This window comes from Marmota monax, unplaced genomic scaffold (genome assembly GCF_021218885.2).
Source record: "Marmota monax isolate L192 unplaced genomic scaffold, Marmota_monax_Labrador192_F-V1.1 WCK01_AAM20220418_F8-fsc00097, whole genome shotgun sequence".
Lineage (NCBI taxonomy): Eukaryota > Metazoa > Chordata > Mammalia > Rodentia > Sciuridae > Marmota > Marmota monax.
This window is the reverse complement of record NW_026694162.1, coordinates 680543-691415: the sequence shown is the minus strand read 5'-3', so window position 1 is coordinate 691415 and position 10873 is coordinate 680543.

The window sequence follows — 10873 nt, the reverse complement described above, 5'->3', positions numbered from 1 at the left end:
CAGGACCCACTAGTTCTGTAAGAACAAAAGTCAGTTGGTGACAAAAAAGAATGAGGTAAAATTTTAGCTTACAAATTTTATTTCCACGTGTAAGCAAAATAAGATTTTAGATGATATTTTGTCACCACAGTTTGAGTGGATCTAACTATGGTGTTTCCTATTAGGAAGAGAGGTGCCCTTCTAGCATTGTCCCCTCTCCTTTTGAGATTTTTAAAGTTATTGAGATTTCAGGCCCAAAGTTCCCCCCCATACAACAGAGGCTTCCTTGACTATCAGTGAATCACACATACACATACTCACTGATCTCCTACTCGAACATTCTGAGCCCAGCTATGGATAAAATACCACAGTCTCAGTTTTACTGATGTATGGACTCATAAACTAGGACTCCATCATTGCAGAACCCACAGATCAGTCAGGTAAGAGCAATACAGTACCTCTCTCTAAGGATGAGAACAGAAAGCACAAATCAAGAAAGGAAATTTTTTACAGATTGCGTAGGCAACAAGAAGAGAGGGAAATAAAGTTTGAATTGCTGAGGCAGGAATTCTCTCCTGACCATCCTTCCTTCGTCGTAGATGATTTCTCAGCTACAACCTCAGGCAACCAGACAGGAAATTGTACAAAGATTTTGGCATGGAAAGAAAAAGGTTTTAAGAATGAGAAACATCTACCAAGGTAGAATGTATTACTTTTTGTGGAAAAGAACAAAGTCAATTTATCATGGTGTATTTCTCTGCTTGGAATCATGGAAGAAATTTCTGATTTTCTCCATCACTGGGCATAAAAGTTGATAACTTTATTTGAAAAGTAGTTAAGAGAATTTGACTTCCAGGTTCAATGGACGGTCATCTAAGGAATTTTTATCAAGACTAAATAACAAGAAATTATTATCAACTGGTTTAAAACCTATTAGAAGCAGTTTGCCAAGGGTGTACTGTCACTGATTAGAATAGGCAGGAAGAGACAGGGAATATATAATCATATTAGTAATATGTCAAAAATGTAATTAAAAGATTAATTTTTAAGGATTTTTGAAAGGGATAAGAAAAGTTAGGGGAGAATATTTACTAAGGTTCCACTCATTCAGTTTCAAATCATCACAGTAAGTAAGAGCACTTTGCAGACTTTGCAATATGGTCAGCACAACCTCATCAAGATTGGCAACATGTCCCACCTCCTTTCCAACTCTGTTGCTGCCACCACTAAAGCCAGCAATCAGCATTAGCTAGGCTAATTTCAGAAAAATAATGACAAAAATCACTAACCCTTCTTAATAACTCTATAGATCAGATCACTTTTTCAATCAATCAATATGCAATGATGTATATAGTAACTCTACCAGAGGTAGCATATAATATTAATTTCTTCTGGGAGTTTGGACAGAAGGAAGGGATGATCATTTATCTTCATTTTCATGGCTTATACCTCTGATAAAGAGGTAAAATCAGATTTATCTTAGATACAAAATCTTTGGGCTCTGAAGGAAGATACAAAGAGAAAGTTAGAAAAAAGGAGGATGTGATCATGATAAGGAGCTTTCTTGCTGCATATGTCATTAGTCATCAACAGGTTACCTATTTGACACATGCCAGGCAATCTAGGAAATCATATCATCAAAGCTTGTATTTCATATTTCTATGACATGCTGTGATGTACCTGTAGTATAATTTGCATTTCAAAATGGCAGACAACGATGGGAATTGATCGTAGCACAAAAAGTGTAATACCTTAATTTTATTTCTGGTTTCTCAATTCTAGCAAATCCTACATTGCTTATAATTTGGTGAAAAATAGTCTATAAACTACATGTGCATAATAAATTCTCTATTTTGTAGTCACAGCTTATGTATCTAAAATCCACAAAGATTTTACCATAATGATATGGGGGGAGCTGTATTAATATTTGTTTAAATTGTGTTTTGTGACAAAATGTGCTTGCCCAAAGAAACAGGCATAACCTTAACAATAGTTAAGTTATGTCAGCTTCTAAAATAGAGCTAAAATTTACCTGAAAAATAGTCTGTTCCATTATAAATCTTCCTAAAATGTGACTGCAGACAGTCTTAAATACTTGCACACACACCCAAACACCCATACTAGAATAACTTGTCAGTTAGAAAAAGAAAAAGAAAAAGAAATTCCTGACAAATTGAATTTTATCACAGCAGGAGGATAAAAAGTAAAAGAGAAGATTCTGTTCTCTATAATAAATTAAGTAATAGTAGTCTAATTTGTAGAAGCAAAATATGTGTTGCTTAAAATATTCATCTTTCTTATTATAAGGATAAGATGGACTTACTTTAGAACATTTATAAAAGGGAGATAAGCAGAAAAATATAAAAACTAACAAAAACCTCTAAAATCTCAGGACTCAAAGATAACTTTCATTAACATTTTCATGCATACTATTGATGACTTTCTATGCATATGAGATAAAATATCACATACGAAAAGCATCAGTAGCACTAATGGTTGCCATTGTTATTACTACATTTAATCCACTCTGTTGGATAAGATTCTCCATCCATGCATTCAGTCAACACAGTTTTATTGCCTATCTACTATGTTTCAAGAATTATTCTTTAAGAAAAACAAAAACAGGAGTAAAACTCAGTTAACAATCTCTATCCTCTTGTGGCTTATATTCCAATAGGGAGAGACACAAGATGGTGTTTTTGTGTATGTGCATGTGTGTAAAGGATGTTGATAATAGAAAATCAGATGGTTATAGGTGTTAAAGAAACTGTAAGACAGTGTACGGAAATAGCTAATAGATGGTAGGATGGATTGGAAGGATTGCAACTCAAAATAGGTCAGGGAAACCTCACTATCAAGGAGATACTTATGAAGACCTAAAGACGATAAGGGAGCCAATCTGTTGGAAATTTTGGGAAGAGGATTCCAAGAATACAAGTCCATACAATGTACATTTAGGAAGAGCAAGAAAGCCCAGGTGGCAAGAGAAGAATGAGTAAGGAAGAAGTGAGTAGAAAATAGGGTAGGGGTGATAATGTAGGGTTTTATAAACCACAAAAGGACTTGGACTTGTACACCTGAGTGAGATGGTTTGTCATTTATAGTATTTTGAGCAGAGAAGGGGCATGCTTTGATATATAGTGATCAGTGATTATCTTGTAAGCTCTGTTGAGAATAAATTGTGTATGTGGAGGGTGTAAAGAAGGATTCAGGGAAGAGCAAAGCAATCAGTAAGCATGCTCTTGAAATAATCCAGGTAAGGACTTATCTCAGGTAGCAGTAGAGATAGTAGGAATGCACTCAGGGATAATATAAGAAAAAATTGTCATCAAGAATGATATCAAGATCTTGAGAGAAAGAAATTATTATTGATGTCAAGTTTTATACATCCTATTGTAGATGTTGACTGGACAACTAGAAAGGCAAGTTAGCAGGTCAGTGGAGTCTTAAGACTAAAGATGTAAAAGTAACCATAATTAACTGACAACCAAAGGGGTAAGTATAGTTGAGAAGAAAGAGAATAAAGGAGGATTAATGACTGAGCACTATGAAACCTCAAAGTTTACACAAATTACACAGATGAGGAAAACCTGCCAGGGAGACTGTATGGGATCAATACGTGTGATAGGGTAGAAATCAAGGAGCATGGAGATCTACAAGCTAAGAGAACAAGTAAGATCACTTCAAGTAGAAAGTACTGGTGAACTGTTTACCATGCTGGCTGACTGAATATGGTAACCTGATGATCAATGAGAGAGGAACCAAACGCCCAAGTTTCCTGGGACAGTATTGCTTTGTGTTCAAGTCACAGGGTAAGAAGTGTTCATTCTCAAACATACACAGGTTTGAACGATATGATACAGACAACTGCCCTTCATGACTTTATAAGACTAGGTCTATGGGGTGATGTGGCAAAAGCTTCATGAAAATAGGATCAAGTGATGATAGCAATAAAAATGGGAGCCACGAAACACACTTGTTTTGGAACTGGCTTAAAGTCAAAGCAGAGAAATGGGCTAGTACAGCTGAAGGGAGTGGGAATCAACAGAGGGATGCTTGTACTTTTATGTGGTAGATAAAGTAGCATTTTTTCCCCTAAGTTGGTAGGAAGGATCTGGTAAAGAGAAAGGGGGAAAGAAGCATAATGGAGGCAAGAAAGAACAATGAGTGAAAAGGTGAGACAGGGTGTGTCTGCTGTCCAAGTGGAAGGATTGGTACATGGAACGCAGACAACTAAGACAAACAGAGGCCAAACAATTAGGGCGAAAAGGGTTGAATATACATATAGAGGATGGTAGGTTGATACGGTAGTGAAAACTTGTAGAAAGTTTCTATTTTTCCAGTTTTCTCCTTGTAAAGGAAATTTAATCATGAAATAAGAGTAAGGAAAAATTGGGAGTGCCTGAGAACCAGGGAAAGAATCATCTAGAAAAAATGGAGAGAAACTGAGGAAACATGGAAAGATTGCTACCCACTAATAAAGGCCCATTTTAGATTAGTAACCATAACTTTAAAATGAGACAACACAAGCATTGTTTACCAGTTTTGTTTTTCCAGCTGTAACAGATTTAAAATTGGATCCTTGCTCAACAAATAAAATGACATGGTTATGGGTAAGACATTTGAGTTGTATGCAAGAAAGTAATTATAATGAAGAATAATTGAATTTAAACTGATGAAACAATTCCATGGGTAGACTGTACTAGTACTTCTTGGTGGGGCCAAATAATTACCCAAGTATTATAAAAATGTGAATTGGGGAGTTCACAGAGTTATCTGGTAGAGACTCAGGTGCTTAAAATTGAGGTTTTTGAATAATTGCAGTCACATTTTTTATGTTTCATAACTCATGACCATGGGAAATGGTGGCTCTGGAGGAACTCAGGAGATAAACGACAATCTCACTGGGAGCTATGCAGGGGTTGGGAGATGATCAAGGGGTTCTCTGGTGAGGTATGATTTGCCACTGAAGGTGTTTGGGAGAAAAAGGAGGGAAGATAATCTGGAAATAGTAATAAACAGCAAAGGGTATATGTTTTCCTCTTCAGGTCCGAAGGTACAAGGCATATGACCGAAAAAAGAGACACAGCTTGAGAGGGCTTCAGGTAGGAGAGTTAGTTCAGAGAAAAGCTAGCTTTTCATTTAGATAAGAGGAAAAAAGAACATTGGGGTTATAGAGAGTTTTCGGATACTGATAACCAAAGTTGGCTTTTCGAGAGTGCAGTGAAAAAAATCCTGAATTAGGAAAGGAAGAAAGTGGGAGTGATATTAAAGAAAGGTATATTCACAGTGTCTTAGGTAGATTAGAACACAGAGCTTAACAGAATACCCACAAGTTCTGAGCTTCCTGTAATAACTGACTGCAACAGTATCGAAAGACATCATTGGTGTTTAGAACTAAGGGTCTCAAGGCAGACACTGCTCTTGAAACTTAAGAGGTAGGGGTGGTAAGTAAAAGAGTAAGTGCTTTTAGATCTATATCATAAACTGTTTTCTCAGGTCATTAAATATGCTATGACATCATTATAAGGGATGAATAGTTTATTGCACTGACGACATTATTATAATAGATGAATAGGATGAATCCTATTGTATAGGCACAAAGTAATTTCATTAGTTAATTCAGCAAGAATTTATTAAGTGCTCAACAGGTGTTAGTCATTATACTAAGTGCTAGGGATACAACAAAGGTCAGACACAGTAGGAATGGCCTCAGCTTTCATTGAACTTGAAATACAGCAGAGAAGAAAGACTGAACATGGAACGAGAAGAAGAGTCATTACTAAATAACTATGGGTGCCTAAGACTGGTGCATGGGATAGAGAATGGTGAGAGATGAAAATGAAGGAGAGTTTAACAGGTGAGGAGATTAAAATTGATGGGTTGACTGAGAAAACTTTACAGCACATTAGGTGAAAGACCTTTAGGGCAGAAAGGTTGAGAGGACAGAAGCAGTGTGCATTAAGCAGAAGCAGGACACAGATACAGAGCACACAACCTAATAGAACTTGGTGAAGAGATCATTTATTAACTCTGAAGGTGCTTGGGTAGTTGTCACTTCTTCCTTCAGTATATTTAATGTAATTATTATTTATAATAACCACTTTCCTTTAGTCAAATCTGTGCCTCAGATGTATAATTTCCCCTTCAATATTTTTCTTAGACAGGTAAGAAAAATATGAATATTTCAATCTAATTTTAAAAGTTGTCTAATTATTCTTTTGTCAATAAAACTTTGCTTCCCACAAGTTTATGAATTGTTTCTTCGTGGTGAATGAAATCTGACATTCGTTGTATTTATTTATGAGATTGAACATACTTTTTCACCAAAATTGGCCAATTATATATATGTTTTTCAGTTGTTTGACCCATTTCTCTATTAGAATTTTTGTCAATAATTTATTTTGAAGGTTTTTCCCTAACTATTAGTTCTTTACATTTTAATAATTTCCCCTGGATTTTCTTTGTCTTGATTTTTATATTATATTTGGTTGTCTAAAAATGTATTTATTTTACTAGCATCTTAAACTTTTGTAGTTTAGTTTTTATATCAGTCTTTTTCAACATTAGGATGTACTGAGAAAAGCTTTTCCTATTGCAAAATTCTGGGTTTTCCTTTTTTGTAGTATAGTCATGCATTGTTTAACATACTCCTCTGGAAAAAAAAATGTCCTCAAAAAGCTCAGCTAAGCCATGAGTTACATAAACTCATAGCACAAATGGCTCCTAGGATAAGTGAAGCAGATTTCTGATATCAATCAGTGTAAATTATAAAGGAAGACATTTCTTGGTTGGCTTCCATTAAAATGATGCTGGGAATGGGCCCCAGAAAAATGGCTGTGCTACATTGTGGCTGGCTGTAACACAAGCTATATTTAAGGTAAGTGGTTCTGAAAGGAGATAAAATGAAAATTCATAAAGCCTTTCACAAAAGGCATCAAGTTGATAATTGTAGTTATTAGTTCACATTCAAATTTTCTGTCTGGACTTTTGTAGCTCTATTCTATCTCCATATTTCAGAGCACAATAGCCCTCATTTCCATAATATGGCCTTCATTTCCATCCTGTTCCATGTTGACTCAGAGGTAAGAAGTAAAGACGTTTGCGTAACATATGGAAAATGTGCATCCAAATAATAATGGAAAGCCAACATCTTGCCACCATCACCTAAGAAAAAACCCACTGTGCTTTGTTAAATATTGGCATTAATATCTTAGTAAAAGAAACAGAACTGTCCTTTCTCTCCTCGAGTTCATTAGGCCCCCAGAGAAGCTATACAGATTCATTATCTTATTTCATGTTGGACTTTTTAATCTATGAATCTCAAAGAGTAAAAATGAGATTTAATGTCTTTTGAGGTCATGGTGCTTTTCACACCCACAGTATTATACAGAAGACCTACTTCATCAACTTGACTTATACCTGCAATTTGTTCCCTGAACTTGTAAAATTTAAATTCCACAGAGTGCCTTTTTTATGGGAGGAACATATACCAAAAGTGCACAAATCATAAAGAATCAGCTCAATGTGTCATCACAAATTGAATACACTTGTGAAAGCTCATCCAGTTCAACAACTGGAATATTACTGGAACATTGCTGTCTTTTAGGATAAAAGAAAAATCCTACCATCCTTCCATTATATTTAACCTAAACTAAATCAAACTCTTCATATGCATTTAATCTCCTTCAATCTGGACCCATACTCATAAACATCATAATAAAGAAATATTTGAGTTAAGGGGAACTTAATTTTTAGATTTTCTATAAATATCTAACCCCTGACTTCAAACACTGGATAACTGAAGTTGTTTTTTAGGAGGTGAAACTACTTCATCACTGGATATGTTCAAGTAGATATATCTCTAATCATTAGGCACTTTGTCCATGAATTTATAATTGTCTCTGTATCATAATAAGCAATTAAAATATTATAATTTATAACAACAGAAATATTTAAAAGCAGTTTTTAAAACATTTATATTGGGTTTGAATTTCAAAACGAAACTGCAGATCTTAGGTGAGGGTCAATTTCTGAGTTTTTTTGGCAGATGCAGGGTAGAGATTGTCTCATCCAAGGTAAGGCAGGGCTGCCTTACTCATATTCTCAAATAGCCTACTTCATAATCCTTAATCTTCCATATGAGTATACCTTACGTTACACATTTTCCTAAGTGCCCAGTTAGCAAGTAAGAATTTTAGTTTATGCTCATGTGTCTTCAATATAGGTTAGAATGAAACAACATAGACAGAGGTAGACTGTTGAATCACTGTATTTAATGTACACAAATAACTTTCAACTTAATAAATCTCTACTTAAAATCTGGAATTACAGAACAGTTGCAGCCACAGGTCCATTCCTTAACATTTTTCCTTTTCTACCATTGGTGCCCTCTATCCTGAAGTTGTTCACTATAGTTTCCATGTGTATTTTAAAATTTTTGAATCAATATTTATACTCAAAAATTACTACTGATATAATACTGTATAGGCCTTTTTGAAACTTGATTTTTATTTAATATAAATTTTGTGCATTTATATATAATAAATTCATTTTATTATCTCAGATTTCATCAAGTGATGAAACCACATTCCTTTCATTTCCCTTCTGTTGGGAAATTGTTTCCATTTCTTTACTAATGTAATAATGCTATAATGGACATTGTTTTGCCTACTTTCTGATATTTTGAAAGTTTAGGTAGTGTGGATTTCAGAAGTGCTGTTTAAATTATCCTCCAGAATGGCTATATTAATTACATTCAAAATGCTACAAAGAGTCCTCATTTTATAGATTTATGCTGCTTTCTCATTCAATATTTTGACTATGGCTTTCAGTGAACTTTGAGATTTTATTTGAAAAGGTAATATTACTTAATGTTATATAAGCAAATAACTTTTGAGAAATTCTCAAATAATTATATTTTCTAATTATAAATAAAAACTGCATTAACACACACATATATAAATCCTGTGAATCTCTTATTCTTTTAATAGGAAACATCTGGCAAGAACAAAAGGTTTCCTAAATAATTTTAAAATATTTAGTTAATTTTCTTTTACTGTACAACATCTAGAAAATACAAAAAGGTTAAAATGAAATTTAAAATATGCTTAAAGTTCTTTTTAAATGAATATGATTGCTAGAAATTATTTAACTAATACCATACACATTGATTTCTAGCCAAACATTCTATGTATAGAAAAATATTGATAATTTCATAATATATTTAATAATTTACAAAAATAAGTAATATATTTTACTTGGCCAGTACTATTCTGTCATGTATACACAATTAAACTGGCTCTTGTTTCAATCATAGAGTATTTTAACTAGTATGTTTTAAACTTGTTATTGTATTTCTCACTAAGAGCTCTTTTATTCTCAAAACAATATTTATTCTGCCAGATGAACTATGTAAATATGAAACAATATAGATTTTTAAAAAATTGTTTTGCCAAAATGATTTCAAATTTAGTTAGGAAGGATTTATAATAATGCAATATTGAGTTTTAAACTTTGATTTGTATTTCATTTTCCCCTTTTTTGTTGTACATTTTCAGGTTTTGCCATATTTGTTTTGATGTTATATTTGTTATTTTTACATTTTTGAAATGTATAAAACTTAGTTTTGCTTTAGGGACTGTAATCTTTCTTTTCAATAAATTTCTAACTGGTTATTACTGTTTTAAACAAGTCTATGAAATGCCCATATTTATTTTGTCTCTACTGAACTAGAAACTTACATAGTACTTAAGTGATCAATCCTCAAAGTACATTTAAATAGTATTTGAAATAAGGTGCTTTTCCTCAACTTTTATAGCTTTCTTTTGCCTAGTTTATTACTTTCTGTATCACTTTTAAAACAATGTTATCATAAGAATGATAGCTGATATATCTGTCTTACTACTGATGCTAATGCATATGCTGAGTTTTGGGTGGTGGATATTCTGGTGACAGCCATTTTGAGATAAATACCATTTATTGTACTAACAGAAATATCCATCTTTCCTAAATTCTTGAGGCTTTTTTAAAGAATGAAATAGTTCACGTGCTTTTTAAGCATTTATTGTATAACCACCAGCTATGTAATGTAACCTGATCTACACTAAAACATTCTTAAACCAATACCGGATTAACAGGTTAAAATGTATAATCTGAATTTTCAGATAGTGAAAGAGAATATTGGTTGCTCAAATATCCACCTATAAATGATTCCTCCCAAACAAAAACAGAAAAGCAACAACAAAAATAAGTTATTCTCCATTTATGTATGATGTGTCAAAATACATTCTGTCATGTATAACTAGTTAGAACAAATTAAAAAATATGTAAGAACAATGCCTTTATCATAAATTGCAGATGGAGAGTTCCTGAACTCCAAGTGCATGTGATTTGAGAAGAGAAGTGTTCTTGCATCTAGAGTTTGACCTCAGAGATTCCTGTTCCAACTTATGCCTACCACAACCTGCTCAGAAGTAAGGCTGTGGGCTGGGGTTGTGGCTAGTGGTAGAGTGCTTGCTTAGCATGTGTAAGGCACTAGGTTGGATCCTCAGCACCACATTAAAAAAATAAATAAATAAAATAAAAGTATCGTGCCTATCTTCAACTAAAAGAAGAAGAAGTCTGTTTCCTGAGATCAATAAAATTGATAAACCCTTAATCAGATTACCTAGGGGAAAAGGGAGATGACCTATATCAACAACATTAGGATTAAGATAGAACATTGAAATGGATTCTAGAGAAGGTCCTCACTGTGGCAGTCAGTAAGGAAAGTCTGAGTCATGAGAAGGTGAGGAAAAATTTGTGAAGCTGCTCTGAAATTGGAATTGTCAAAGTGAGCTGTTGTAGCTATATTTCTTAGTTTTGTCCCTAGGCAATGTCCCCAGTATCCATG